At 37.7% G+C, this 16320-nt stretch overlaps 1 pseudogene; it reads right to left on the bottom strand.

Moving 5' to 3' along the window:
* Positions 1-4185: 4185 nt before the first annotated feature.
* The window catches only part of LOC101554420 (protein lin-7 homolog A-like), a 106741-nt pseudogene continuing 94606 nt past the window's right edge, over positions 4186-16320 (bottom strand).

The raw sequence follows: 16320 nt of genomic DNA, 5'->3' as shown, positions 1-16320 counted from the left end.
TGACAGTACATATAAATTAATAAATTTTGATTATATATGGATTAATTCAGCTGGCAAGTATTAAGCAAGATGTTCAAGTTCCATCCTATAGAAACCATCATTAGTCCTATCTTCCTGCCCTATGACTCATGCACTTCTGCAAAATTCCTTGCACTAAATTATACAGAAGTCAGAGAAAAGGATAGTACTTACTGAGTTCTCAACATTTCAGCTTATATTTTATCATCAATGTTTAAAGTCATACTGAGTGAGATACTTTATCTAGTAGTCTTTATGAGTGTATAAATCACATACGTAGAATTGATGAGAGGAGTAAGGATGCTGCAGAGTTATCTTTACAGCAGGAATATTATGGCGGCTACATAAAGGTTAGCAATGCCAATAGCTTCAGACCTCAATGGCGGAATATTTCCAAAAACCTTTGCCTTTTTCTGCCTATGGGCAGGCAAATTGCTTCAAGGTGTCATGATAACTAAAATAAGAATTCCCCCCAAAACAGTCATTTAATATATCCTAGGATCAGTTAAAAGTTTTTTAGTGTATTTAATTTTATATATTTGAGGTCCAAATTCTAGCATGTTGACAGAACTAAGAATTTTGTTCTATTGTGAGGTTAAAATGATGTCATCTAGTTTAAAGTTAGTCATTATGACAACAATATTTCACATGACAGTGAAGAGACATTTTTAAGCTGCTTGGCTATTATTTTGAAGAACTAGAGGATTTCTAACGCAGTCAGTTCAGAGTGATGATTTGAAAAGGTGAATACTTTTTTGAAACTTTTAAAACATAACACATAAGGGGAAAAGGGTCTTTTTTTTATAATAGTCATGAGTCTTAACATAGTGTATAAATATATATGCATATATACATACATAACATAATTGGACAAATATAGGCTGACAAAAGGATGGTTTATATTTAGAGTCAATACTCTGGATTTCTTACATATTGTTGAAGTAACATTAATAACTTCTGTCCATTGGCTGGGAGCTGGAGTGATAGCACAGCCAGAAGGGTGTTAGCCTTGCACGCAGCTGACCTGGGTTCGATTCCTCCGTCCCTCTCCGAGAGTCTGGCAAGCTACCGAGAGTATCCTGCCCACATAGCAGAGCCTGGCAAGCTACCATGGCATATTCTATCTGCCAAAAACAGAAATAACAAGTCTCACAATGGAGACGTTACTGATGCCTGCTCAAGCATATCAATGAACAATGGGACGACAGTGCTACAGTGCTACAGTCCATTAGCTCGAGAGATAGTACAGCATTTAAGGTACTTGCTTTGCATACAGTCAAAAAGATTTTACTCTCCAGTACCATATAAGGTACCATAGGGTACCACATAAGATATTTCAATATTTAATAACTGGAAAAATGTAAGTAATTTGGTTAATGTAACCCAACTCTTGGGTCACAAAAGAGCAAAGTATATCCAGGTATGTTCATATATTTGAAGCAATGGTAGTATCAGTATGTGGAAATGGTCATTTTTTTCTTATGTAAGACATGCAAAGAGGTCTGAATCAAAAGTTAACTTTTGCTATAAAATACTACTTCGAGCCCCAGCCGGGGCTGGTGCTCGGCTCCGGCCGGCCGGGTTTTCGGCCCGGGTGCCCATGCCTCTGCAGAGCCGGTGGATGTGGAACGAGCGGGAACCAGAGACAGCTTTAGGAATTGGGGTTCCAGCAAGTGGTTGCACCCATGTATGGAGAATGTGAACTAACTTTGGCTACATGCTGTTCCAGGAAGGGAAATGATTCATTTTCAAACATAAATCTTTGCGGACTTAATTACTATAATACAGAAATTGTAAACCGCGCGGCCACTCCCGGGCCGCGCGACATTTTATCTCTTCATTCTCATCAGTGGAAAACTTATTATCAAATATTTCCTTGTTAATAGAGCTGTATTCTTAGGGGATAAATTCCAACAAAAATAGTGAGTCTGTTTTGAAACTCTATCAACAATAGTGAGTTATGTGTTGAAATCTGGAATGTAATCAAGGTAAAGAGAAAAAGAAGTGAAATTATCACTCACCTACGGGGTGGGTTGGGGAGTGAGGGGTGGGATGTATACTGTTTTTTTTGTTTGTTTGTTTTGTTTTTGCTTTTGTTTTTGTTTTTATTGGTGGTGGAATATGGGCACTGGTGAAGGGATGGGTGTTTGAGCATTGTGTAACTGAGATATAAGCCTGAGAACTTTGTAACTTTCCACTTGGTGATTCAATAAAATAAATTAAAAAAAAAATACTACTTCTCAAGTGGTTGTTCACTTAGCAGAACAAAACAACACTAAGCTTATGAGAAGGGATATGAACTTTAAGTAAAGGAAAGGAGTAATTATTAGATATAATTTGCTAATGCATACATATGTATATATGGCAATATATTTTTCCCATTTTATAAAATGGTAGTAAAAAGTGAACAACAATATATAACAACTTATAAGTTAACATTTAAACTGCAAATTAAAGGAACCATGCCAGTTGCTGCAACTCCAGACAGAGAGAGAAGAAATCCTCTACGAGCCCCATGGGTTTACAGAAGCCTGTCGATCACTCTGTCAGTCTTCCGGATCATTATTCAAGTTGCTATCCCTAATTTTGCTGGATATATCAGATCAACTCCAACTCCATAGGTAATTTTTCTTAATGGAGCCAAATTTTTTAAATTATCTTTGCATGCTATGTACTTCTCACAATCAATATGTGGCTCAAGATTTTTGAAAATGGTACAAAAAATACCGATTATTGATGGGAGGTGAGCATACATGTGCATGTGTAGATGTCACAAACTAATGTTATACTATTACTACAGGGGGGAATTTAAGCATATGGGTAAAGTTTATCTGAACATGTTTTATTACTATTATTCTAATTATCTTGGGCTGGAACAATAGCACAGAGGTAGGGCGTTCGTTTTCATGAGGCCGATCCGTGTTCGATTCCTCCTTCCCTCTCGGAGAGCCCTGCAAGCTACAGAGAATATCGCGCCCTCACAGCAGAGCCTGGCAAGCTACCCGTGGCATATTGGATATGCCAAAAACAGTAACAATAAGTCTCAGAATCAAGAGACGTTACTGGTGCCCGCTCAAACAAATCGATGAGCAATGGGATGACAGTGACAGTGACAGTGATACTAATTATCTTATATATTCCTTGGCTTCTTTCAAAGAGCTTCAAATACAGGTAAAATCATGTCTACATGGTTCTAGATTTTGATATCTGCCAAATGTATAAATTTGGCAAATATCAATTCATTTGATCAATGGAAAACAATAGACTTAAAAACTTAAGAATTCACCAAAATTAAATCAACACAACCTTTTAGTGATACATAAAAAGTTTGGATTTTCTTATTGAATACAGAAATATTTACATGTGTTTTTACATATATAAGTCCTATGAATGTGCATGGAAACAAAGTAACATAAAATCCATAGCATCAAATTTATATATTCACTATCATTATCACAATCATCCCGTTGTTCATCAATTGCTCAAGCGAACACCAGTAATGTCTTCATTCGTCCCTGTCCGTGTCAGTGCAGCCCAACTGTGTCTGCTTGCTCCAGGAACATGAAGAGCATGCTATTGTTGTTACTGTTACTGTTTTTGGCATAGCAAATACATCACAGGTAGCTTACCAGGCTCTTCCATGTGGGGGGGATGTCCTCGGTACTTTGCCAGGCTCTTTGAGAGGGACGGAGGCTTTTGGGGTGTCCTCTAATCCTTACGGGTGTTCCCAGTCTACCAAAAGCAAGCTTTTGGTTGGCTGGCATGTTGTAATGATCTGCACCCTGACAAATACGCAGCTGCCTTCATGAATCTCTGGGCAGCACTTGAGACATCTGCAACCTCGGGTTGACCTCATTAAGATTGATGGAGTGCGCCCAGAGGATGTTGAGCAGCTGGCAGGGTGGGACCCCAGCAAGAAAGACCTGTGTCAGGTCAAATACACAGGCAGAGACCCAGGTCACCTGGTGGCTAGTGGGCAGCACCCTGTAGTCGATAATCCACTGTGCGCGCCATGGCTCCATGCCCATTGGTGCTGTGACTCGGCCTGGCCATGGTCCCTCCATGCACCACTGACGCCACTCCATCCGAATCTTACAAAACAGCCAGCCATGTTCAGTAGGGGTCACACACAGAGTTCCCTGCTGGGCGTGTTGAGTTGTTCTCTGTCTAAGGCAAGATGGTGAGCTGAGTGCAGGAGAGTGTGAAGGGTTCGGGTGGTGTCAGCGCCATCTATAAAATGTATAACATTCATAAAAATTTAAAATATAGAAAATTTATATATATATAAAATTTAAAATATCACTGTCATCCCATTGCTCATCGATTTGTTCAAGCAGGCACCAGTAATGTCTCTCATTGAGAGACTTATTGCTACTGTTTTTGGCATATCCAATATGCACAGGTAGCTTGCCAGGCTCTGCGTGCGGGAGAGATACTCTCGGTAGCTTGCCGGGCTATCCAAGTGGGGCAGAGGAATCAAACTTGGGTCGGCCACGTGAAAGGCGAAAGCCCAACAGCTGTGCTATCACTCCATATAAACAATATTATTTCTATAATAAATACTATAATATATTATAGTATTATTAATATGGGCTAGAATGATAGCACAGCAGATAGGGTGTTTACTTTGCACACAGCTGACCTGCGTTTGATTCCTCCATCCCTCTCAGAGAGCCCAGCAAGCTACTGAGAGTATCGCACCTGCATGACAGAGCCTGGCAAGCTACCCATGGCATATTCGATATGCCAAAAACAGTAACAAGTCTCACAATGGGGATGTTACTGGTACCCAATTGAGCAAATCGATGAACAATGGGATGACAATGTTACAGTGCTACCACTAATATTGTATTTAGTAATAGAAAGCAAAATGCTTTCTCCTTAAGATCTGAAAATGGCAAAATATCTCTTTAATAACTTATACTCAAGATCATTATGGAGGTCCTATCCATAGAATAAGATAAGGAAATGAAACAAAGATGATTTTTTAAAATTGCATATGTATTTGTAGCACTGTATCACTGTCATCCTGTTGCTCATCCATTTGTTCCAGCGGGCACCAGTAACATCTCTCATTGAGAGACTTATTGTTACTGTTTTTGGCATATCCAATACGCACGGGTAGCTTGCCAGGCTCTGCCATGCGGGAGAGATACTCTCGGTAGCTTACCAGGCTCTCCGAGAGGGGCGGAGGAATCGAACTTGGGTCAGCCGCGTGAAAGGTGAACGCCCAACCACTGTGCTATCGCTCCAGCCCATTTAGCACAATTTATATTTTATATAAGTGCGCACACAAAAGTACACTCAATATTTGTTCCCTGTCTTCACTACTCATGTGAACTCTTGTACTTTTATTCTTTCATGAAATATGAGCTGTGTCAATCACAACATATACAAAATTCTATGCTCCTAGATTATGTCATTAAAATGCAGAAACTTTTTAAATTTTAACAAACACATAAATATTGGCTAGCATAATTTTGGATTAAAGTCTCCTATTGACTATCTTTAATTTTTTTTAATTTTTGATATCTTAAAATTTACTTAATGTGATGTCTATATTTTATTTCTTTCCAGATGGACAGTGTGTTTCTTCCTATTTTTAAAGACAGCAAAATGAAAAATGGGTGAATATTATAAGGACACACTAAAAAATGCATTGTTACTATGGCAATAAAAAACAGAAAACAAAAATAATTGTTTCTGGTAAAGTTCCGTTTGTGTATGAAATTTTATAATTCCCTGCATTATATTTAAGAATATTAGAGCTGTAGAGATAGTACAGTGCTAAGGCATTTGGCAATAGGGATTAATATATACAATTTAAAGATTGAGGAAGGCCAAGATATGTGAAGGGTCTTGAACGATAAATAAAGGAAGGAAAGAAATCCCCAACATAGTGTCTCCCAGGAAAAGTGGAAGTAAAGTCCCTAATCAATAAAAATATCTACCAAAACCCTACTTTTAACATCATACTTAGTAATAGAAAGCAAAATGCCTTCTCCTTAAGGTCTGGAAAATGGCAAAATATCCTTTGTAATAACTTATACGCAAGATCATTGTGGAGGTCTAATACGTGGAATGAGGTAAGAAAATGAAATAAAGATGATTTTTTTAACTGCATGGCAAGCTACAGTGGTGTTAATCTGCTTGTTGTACAGTCACTGCACTTTCACCACCAGCTAGTACCTTATGCCACTTCAAATCTTCCCTCGTCATCTCCAACCTCTGCCCCTCAAGACTGAGTCTTGGTAATTTCAGTTTAGTAGTCAAAATTTGAGGTTTTCTGTTTTTGATCACTGGATGCTATCTATTATTTATATCATGTTTATGACAGAAAGCATGAAATTTTCATGACTATAAGCACCATTACTTTGTTGGGTTTTATTACTTGGAAAGAGATTAAAGCTATACTTTCTGAGCATCACGTAATGTCTCTGCACAAAACACAAAGAAATTCTTGAGAAACTCTTTAGGAAGCTAATCAAGGTGACTTTATCAGGTAATGAGATTTTAGTGATAAAGTTAAGTGCTTGATCCATAAAATGAAATAATAAGCTGGGCGTAATTAAAATCTAAATATTCTGTAATCCAAAGAACACTTTGGAAAATGAAAAAAAAAGTCACATACAAAGACACAGAATGTATAATAGACATTTGTTAAAGGACTTGTATTCTCAAAGTTGTATGAACTATTGGAACCCAAAATAAGGAATTTGAAAAGCGTACAGGAGACCTGAAAGTCATATTTTCAAAGGAAAAATCTATGTATGTCTGTAAAATATACCTATGAAAAGATGCTCAGCATGATTAATTTTTATTAAAATGTATTTTTGTTTGTTTGGGGGCCACCCAATCACTCCTAGCAATACTCAGGGGACATATGAGATTCTGAGGACAGAATCAGGGTTAGCTGCATACGAGGCAAGTGCCCTACCCACTGTACTGGCATGCACATCATCTGGGTTCCGTTCCAGGCATCACATAGTTCCCCCAGCATCATTGGTATAACCCTGGAAGCCATAAGCACTGCTAGATGTAGCCCTGATGGCCCCCAGGCAGCTGGGTATCCCCCACCTGGTTGGTAGAGAATCAAATATGGGAGAAATGGTCTTCTGAGCGCTCTTGGAAGTCCGCCCCCAACCAGCAGCACCAAAAAATAAATGAGTTAAAACTATGAGACGGATCTCCATCTCTATACAACTATAAATGGGTAAAATCCAAAGCACTGAAAATGTGAAAGTGGTTCAGCAGGTTAGTCCAGTCAAATTAGATACAATCAATTGATATGTGAATGGGTAAAAATACTGGTACATCTGTACATTATTCTGTGATAAAAGTAAATGATCTATCAAGCTATCAAAGCATATGGAAGAATTTTAAGATGTGAAAGATCATGGTCTGAAAACGCTACATATAATTCTTACTATATGATATATTGGGGGAAAAATCATAGGAACAGCAATAAAAACATCAATAATTTCAAAGAATTCTAGGAACAAAGCTACAAATATATAGGTGGAACAAAAGGCATATTTGGAAGAGAAAATAGACAATTTGCTCATGAACTTGTGGCCTGTAAAAATTCACTGAAATGCCCAATACACAACTAATACAAACCATAAACTTCAATTACTTAAACAACATACTGATTCATCAATTATAACAAATGTATCACAGCAATGCAAAATGTAATAAAGAAAACTTTGAGGAGATGCCATAAGTAATGAGTGAAAAGAAAATGCTCTATTATGTTTATTTTCTCTGTACAGTTGAAACTGCCATAAGCAATGAACTTTGTCAGAAATTTTACAAAGTTTTGGAGAGATCTTTCAAAAGAAACAAAGTTGCTTCCTAGTGTGGTATTTGCTACTGGCAAAAAGCAGAAAAACCACAAATGGCGAATGCTCTAATTTTTGGTTTGTTTACATTTCTATTCTAGTCTCTCCAATTCAAGACGTGTTCTCCAAAGAGATGTATTTTGGAACAGTTGTCAACTTATTAATAGAGGTAGCACTTCTGGCATCAAGTGAGAATCGGTTCTATATTTCAACAGACAAACACAAAAAGGCTTGCAGTCCTTGAGGATTTACAAACTTCTTATTAAACTTTCACAAGTTACTTCAGAAATTAGGAATCGGGTTTGGGAAAAGGAAGAGGAAAAAAAGCAAAAAAACAGCAGCAACAGCCTTGAAGAGGAATGAATAAATAAATAAATAAGTAAATAATGAAAACAAAAGGCAGAGCTCCACTGGCTATCTTGTTTCACACACAAGCACAATTTCTATTGAAGATAATGTTTCTTTTTATTCAGTTCAGACTCAAAGCACTCTATAGAGGAACAGAACAAGAATGGCAAACAGAAGGTTATCTTTAAAGGTAAAGTTGGCCTCTTTATCACAAGGAGGGAAAACCAAAAAATTATTTCATCTAGACATTTACAGAACAACAGTACTTATCGATATAACAATACCTATTGTTATTTACTCAAAGTTTGATTTCACACACATTTGAGAGGATACTATGAGCTTGTCCTAAAGGGTAATTTTTTGTCTGAAGATGGTCATCTATTAAGAAACTGAGACCAAATTAAACCTGGTGTCTTTCTATGTGCTTCTATGTGAGAATAAAATTTGTATTCTCCCCTGAAGATGTTTCCAGTCATAAAATCTACCCAAAATTTCATTCCTCTGGTGGTGGAAAATGTGCACTGGTGGAGGGATGGGTGCTCATGCATTGTTTGACTGAAACACAATCATGCAAGTTTGTAACTATCTCATGATGATCCAATAAAACTTTAAAAAAAAGTACATTATTCCTCAAAATTTATTCCCTCTTACTACAATATGTAGGGTAAAAAACAAAGCTATGTGAAGGTTTACATTGTTAGATCAGAAACAGAAAGTGGGGCATAATAAATTATAGAATTAAATGTCAACGTGTAATTTTTCATCTATATGAAAATTGCTGATAATTTCATACATGTATAAAAATAGAATATTTTTCATCATTATGACTTGCTTATAACAGGAGGCTATTTCATACCTGCAATCTTATAAAAAATTACATGCTTAAAGTGAGTAGAAGCTCCAAATATAACCTAGGAGAAAGGATACTATACAATGATTAAATTTATCCATGAAAGCTTTGCACAAAAATGGTTGTAGGAAATGATTGCATGGTAATTAATATACCTTTTGAAAATAAATGTATCCTAAATGTAGAGAATATTTGCTTGGAAATTATTTTTAGTAGTAGTGGAATTTTGCAGCCTGTTGGCAGATTTTTTAAAAGTTGTTATACTACTGATTTTCAATAGTGTTTCTCCTTCCTCTTCTGCTAAAATCAGTTAAAAAATGTATTTCAAAAGTCTTAAGTAATGTCTTGAAGATTATGTTTATCCTATTTTTATTCATTATTTATAAAATTACAACATTAATTCTACTAAACATAGCTTTACAAATATGAATTTTTCCCACATATAGTTTTCTAAAAGGCTGGGATTCTTCTATTTTATAATTTTTAGACCCAATGACCCAATGGCTCTTTATAAGAGCAAAATATACTTTGTGAATGTTTTCAAAATATTTGACAATATTTCAAAGGTTTTGACCCATTTAGGATTACCCTCATTTATGTATCACTGTATCACTGTCATCCCATTGCTCATCGATTTACTCGAGTGGGCACCAGTAACATCTCCATTGTGAGACTTGATGTTATTGTATTTGGCATACTGAATACGCCACAGGTAGCTTGCCAGTCTCTGCCGTGCAGGCGGTATACTCTTGGTAGCTTGCCAGGCACTCTAAGAGGGGTGGAGGAAAGAACCCAAGTCGGCCCCGTGCAAGGCAAAGGCCCTACCCGCTGTGCTAAGAAAAGTCACCCTCTGCGTGCTAGAATTAATGTGTCTGCATGTATGCAAAACATCCATTTAAAAGCTAAAGATCAGGGGCCAGAGAGATAATACAGTGATAAGGCTGGTACCATGAATGCTCCCAACCTAGTTCAATGCCGCCAGTCCTTAGGGTTCCCTGAGCCCTATGGCTGGCACGGGTGACTCCTGAGTGCAAAGCCAGGAGTATGGCGTAAGCATTGCGGGATATGGCCCCAAAATAGAAAATGCTATAGTCAGATGACACAAAGGGCCCTCCAGAGTGAATGCTCAGGACCTGCGCGTGCCAGAGCCCTGAGTTTGGAGCCCAGTAGTATATGGTGTCCCCAGATACCACCAGAAGCAATCCTCAAGCACTGCCAGGCGTGGGCCAGCAACTAAAACCAAGTTCATGGCTGGAGAAAGAACAGTGGGGAGGGCACTTGCCTTGCAGGAGGCAGACCCAATTTCTATCCCCAGCACGATAGAGCCCCTGAGCCCCACCAGGAATGATGCCTGAGCACAGAGCTGGGGTAAAGCCCTACCACCACTGGGTGTGACCCCCCAAAAAATTCATAGAAGCAAGTGGAGAAAAGAAGAGCTAGTGTACACCGACACGAAGAAAACACAAATGCGCTGCCAGTGGTGATGTGGGGAAAGACACATATGTATATTTACATTATATGTATATTCATTTATGTATATTTACATTAAAATGCCTTAATATTCTCTAACTACCTTAGCAAATTTGATTATAATATAAACAATTATAAATGTGAATTGTTTCTATTTTGTCGAAAATCTATGTAATATCTCAATAATTTTGTAAAAGTATAACTAGCAGTAGTTCACAGGCCAAGGTTATACACATCAGTACTTGAAAATGCTTTATCAGAGCAGTCACATTTTTGGTTTCCTTATTTGTGCCTGCTTTATTGCAGCAGTAGATCTAGATACTTAAAACTCATCATCTAGCCAACAAAGTCTAAAATGTCTATTTTTTTTTTTTTTTTTTGCTTTTTGGGTCACACCTGGCGATGCACAGGTGTTACTCCTGGCTCTGCACTCAGGAATTACTCCTGGCGGTGCTCAGGGGACCATATGGGATGCTGGGAATCGAACCCGGGTCGGCCGCGTGCAAGGCAAACACCCTACCAGCTGTGCTATCTCTCCAGCCCCTAAAATGTCTACCTTTGAAAATTAACAAAATATTTTCCTGGCCCCTGAATTTGACAACTAAGTGCAATTAACAATGAACAGACTCTTAGTTTAACCATTTAGTCAGTTCTAGAAAAACACAGGGTGAGTCTGAAAAAAATACAATGTTTTGCTTTGAAATAGGTAAATTGAATGTATAAGAGGGAAAAAAAAAGCTTGACTTTTGACCAGTTAAATAACTTCTTAAATATTTAAAGAAATAATGGTAGTAGTTATATGCTTATCTTTGGTTTTACATCCTATGTCTGTCACTGTCACTGTCACTGTCACTGTCATCCCGTTGCTCATCAATTTGTTCGAGCGGGCACCAGTAATCTCTCTAATTGTGAGATTTATTGTTACTGTTTTTGGCATATCCAATACACCACGGGTAGCTTGCCAGGCTCTGCCGTGCGGGCTCGATACTCTTGGTAGCTTGCCGGGCTCTCTGAGAGGGGCCGAGGAATCTAACACGGGTCGGCCGCATGAAAGGCGAATTCCCTACCGCTGTGCTATCATTCCAAATATTTTTTATTATATTTAAATAATTTGATTTTAATAGTGTTAATTTTTTTTTTGGCATTGCTGAATCTCACCACCATCAAAATGCCCAAGACTCTCCACCACTGCATTTGTGTCACCTCCAGGACACCACGTTATATTCCCAATCCACCACTACCACCTCTCAGTGCACTGTACAGTAATCTAAGACTCATAACCAGAGGCCAGTGGATTTTCATGATGTGATACTACCCGTTCTCTTGTTTAATCTGTTACCACAATTGAGGGAGATCATCCAGCATTTGTCCTTTTCCCTCTGACTTTCCCTTGACGTGGTATGATAAATAGGTATTGCTAGAGCAAGTAATAGTGAAGCTAGTTGCCGGGTTGCCACTGAGCCAGAAGTGCTTTAGGGACTAAGCCCTGCTCTATATGCCTGAGGGAGTCACTTGAAATGCAAATTTGGAGGAATTTGGCCATCTGAATGCTTGACTGGATTAAATGTCTAATTAGGGTAGTTTAACAAGTTAGAGTAAGCATGCAATTGGTACTTACATCTGGAAACCTATGGGGTTTATCTTGAAGTATTGGAGGGAAATTGGTACTGATTTGTCTGAGTCAGCAATGTCTGAGAGTAGTTCTTGCTTAACAGCTCCGCAATGACTGGCACATTACACATCTAGGAAAGCGCACAGTGGATTCTTTTGCTGACGTTGGATCGGTAGCCAATGAAGGAGAGTGTTTAGTGGAGTAAAAGAGCCAAGTAGTTTCCTCAGGATGGCCTTCCGTCTTTGAGAAAGTCCAAGCAGTTTTCCTCATGAAACCCATCTCCAAAAGAACCTTAACTAAAGACCAACTGTGGTGAATCGAGGAGGCGCTGCAGAGATGTGCGCCCTGGAAACTACTTGCTCCTCTTGGAATTCGACAGCAAAAGCGAAGCTACTCAAGCAGCAAAATCTCAGTGCAGTTGATTTTTCTACCACATCTGCCACCACAGCACCATCCTCTCAGGCCTCCTATTCCTCCATGAGTCGGGACTCTTTCCAAATTTTATGTTACTGACCTGATTAAAGAGTTAAAAAATAAATTAAAAAAAAAACTCTGACACTGAAAAGAATGTTATTAAGAAGAGTTTTGAGGAGCATAATATGTCAAATGGCTAGACAACATTAAAAACAAAGTAAAACTATGAACATTGTAAACATTATGACAGGTGTGAAAAATGTATACTTCAAAATCAGAACATCAAAATGCAGTTGAAAAGGAAGACAAAATTAAAACAGAGGCCACCTCAGAAACAGTGTTTTTCAGATTAAACATTGAAAATTATATTAAAAACAAAGACCTTAACTGAAAATGCTTCCAATTCTTAACATGATGAGAAAAAATATTTGGATATTTTCTGGATTTGTTGGGCTGTTTCCTAGTATAAATTAGCATTGTTCGAAAATACCTGGTTTTCATATTCACACAATAGCCTTTTTATATAAAAGGATTAATTAAAATAAAATTATTCAAAAAATAAATAAATAAATAAATAAAAATCATTCTAATTTTTTTTTACCTTTATGAGATCAGTTCTGAACTTTTCGTGATGTGTGTTTTCTAATATCACATGCTTTTCACTGTCTATTCAGGATGTATAGGTTTTAGGTCAAAGGACACTTGAATTGTAAGTTTTTAATGTTATTTTCTTTTCAAGTGAAAGTCAGTATTATTATCTTCTGTTCATTTCTTTCTTTCTTTTTTAAAATTTGCCTTAATTATAACTTATTAATTCAACAGTTGCATTCCTCACTTTTTGGATACTTGGTTTTCTTTTTCAGTAGTCAGGACACTACGTACGGTTAAGCCATTTTCATGTTTCTTGACTTTCCTTTTAAGGAACACATAATTAAATTTCAGAAATAATTAGCGTTTTGGAGTTTTTTTTTTTAGAGATCCTTTACTTCCTTGGTAAAGCTGATTCTGAGGTACTTGATATTCTGGGGCACAATTGTGAAGGGGATTGTTTTTTTTAATGCCACTTTCCTCTATTTCTTTATTTGCATACGTATAGGAAGGCCATGGATTTTTGGGTATTGATTTTATAACCTGCGACTTTACTGTACAAGTCTATGGTTTCTAAGAGTTTATTGGTAGAGGTTTGGGGTTTCTCTAGGTATAGTATCATATCATCTTCGAATAGTGAGAGCTTGATTTCTTCCTTCCCTATCTGTATGCCCTTAATATCTTTTTCTTGCCTAATTGCTATTGCAAGAACCTCCAGTACTATGTTAAACAGCAGTGGTGAGAGTGGACATCCTTGTCTCGTCCCTAATCTTAGAGGGAAGGCCCTAAGTTTTTCTCCATTGAAGATGATGCTTGCCATAGGTTTGTGGTAGATGGTTTTGACTATCTTGAGGAAAGTTCTTTCTAAGACCATTTTGGTGAGAGTTTTCATCATAAATGGGTGCTGGATCTTGTCAAATGCTTTCTTTGCATCTATTTAAATGATCATATAGTTTTTATCTTTACTTTTGTTGATATGGTGGATTATGTTGATTGATTTCCAAATGTTAAACCATCCTTGCATCCTTGGGATGAATACCACTTGGTCATGGTGTATGATCTTTTTGATGAGTTGTTGTGTTCTATTTGCTAATATTTTGTTGAGGATCTTCGCATCCATGTTCATTAGGGATATTGGTCTGTAGTTTTCCTTCTTAGTGGTGTCTTTGTTTGTTTTTGGTATTAGGGAGATATGTGCCTCATAGAAACTGTTTGGGAGAGTTCCTGTTTCTTCAGTTTCCTGGAAAAGCTTGAGGAGAACTGGCAACAAGTCTTCTTTAAATGTTTGGAAGAACTGCCAGTGAATCCATCTGGGCCTGGGCTTTTGTTTTTGGGGAGACTTTTGATTACTGTTTCAATTTCCTTGATATTAATGGGTCTATTCAGGTATTCCAAGTCTTCTTGGTTCAGTCTTGGGAGGTATTATGAATCCAGGAAATTGTCCATTTCTTCTAGGTTCTCTTGTTTTGTGGCATACACACTCTCAAAGTAGTCACTGATGATCTTTTGAATTTCAGTAGTTTCTGTTGTGATAACCCCTTTTTCATTCTGATTCAGCTTATTAGGGCTCTCTCTTTCTCTTTCTTTGTGAGTCTTGCTCGTGGTATATCAATCTTGTTTTTCTCAAAGAACTAGCTCTTGGTTTCATTGACTTTTCGATTGTTTTTTGAGTTTCCATGTCGTTGATTTCTGCTCTAAGTTTTATTATTTCTTTCCTTCGGCTGGGCTGGGGTTCCCTTTGTTGATCTTTTACTAAGGTCTTGAGCTGTGAAGTCAGATTATCTACAAAACACTAATCAATGAAATAAAAGAGGACACAAGGAAATGGAAATGTATTCCTTGCTCATGGATAGGAAGAATGAACATTGTCAAATGGCAATACTCCCCAAAGCATTGTACAGATTCAATGCGATCCCTATAAGGATACCCATGAAAAACTTCAAAGAAATGGAGCAAACACTTCTGAAATTCATATAGAAAAATAAGCGCCCATGAATAGCTAAAGCAATTCTTGGCAAGAGGACGATGGGAGGCATCACCCTTCCCGAACCTCAAACTCTACTATAGAGCAGTAATAATCTAAACAGCATGGTACTAGTCCAAAGGCAGATCCGCAGACCAATGGAACAGGGTGGAATATCCCTACACACAATCCCAATTGCATGAACATCTAATCTTTGATAAGGGAGCAAGAAATGTGAAGGGGAGTAAAGAAAGACTCTTCAACAAATGGTGTTGGCATAACTGGACAACCACTTGTAAAAAATGGGTTTAGATCTAGACCTATCACCACGCACAAAATTTAGATCAAAATGGATTAAAGACCTCAACATCAGACCAGAATCCATAAGGTACATTGAATACAAGGTTGGCAAAACTCTCCACGACATTGAAGCTATTGGTATATTCAAAGATGACATGCCACTGACCAACCAAGTGGAAACAGAGATAAATAACTGGGACTATATTAAATTAAGAAGCTTCTGCACCACAAAAGATACAGTGACCAAAGTACAAAGACAATATACAGAATGGGAAAGAATATTCACCCAATACCCATCAGATAAGGGGTTGATATCAAGGATATACAAGGCACTGGCTGGAATCTACAATAAGAAAACCCCCAACCCCATCAAAAAATGGAGGATGGAAATGAACAGAAACTTTCTCAAGGAAGAAATACGAATAGCAAAAAGGCACATGAAAAAATGATCTTCATCACTAATCATCAGAGAGATGCAGATCAAAACAACTATGAGATACCACCTCACACCACAGAGACTGGCACACATCCAAAAGAACAAAAGCAACCGCTGTTGGCATGGATGTGGGGAAAAAGGGACCCTCCTACACTGATGGTGGGAATGCCGACTGGTTCAGCTCTTTTGGAAAACAGTATGGTCGCTTCTCAAAAAATTAGAAATTGAGCTCCCATTTGACCCAGCAATACCACTTCTGGGAATATATCCCGGAGAGGCAAAAAAGTACAGTCAAAATCCAATCTGCACTTATATGTTCATCGCAGCACTGTTTACAATAGCCAGAATCTGGAAAAAACCTGAGTGCCCGAGAACGAATGACTGGTTAAAGAAACCTTGGTATATCTACACAGTGGAATACTACGCTGCTGTTAGAAAAGATGAAGTCATGAAATTTGCATATAAGTGGATCAACATGGA

The sequence above is a fragment of the Sorex araneus genome, chromosome 5 (genome assembly GCF_027595985.1).
Source record: "Sorex araneus isolate mSorAra2 chromosome 5, mSorAra2.pri, whole genome shotgun sequence".
Classification (NCBI taxonomy): domain Eukaryota; kingdom Metazoa; phylum Chordata; class Mammalia; order Eulipotyphla; family Soricidae; genus Sorex; species Sorex araneus.
The sequence above is the reverse complement of the archived record's forward strand: the minus strand, read 5'-3'. Positions and strand labels throughout refer to the sequence as shown.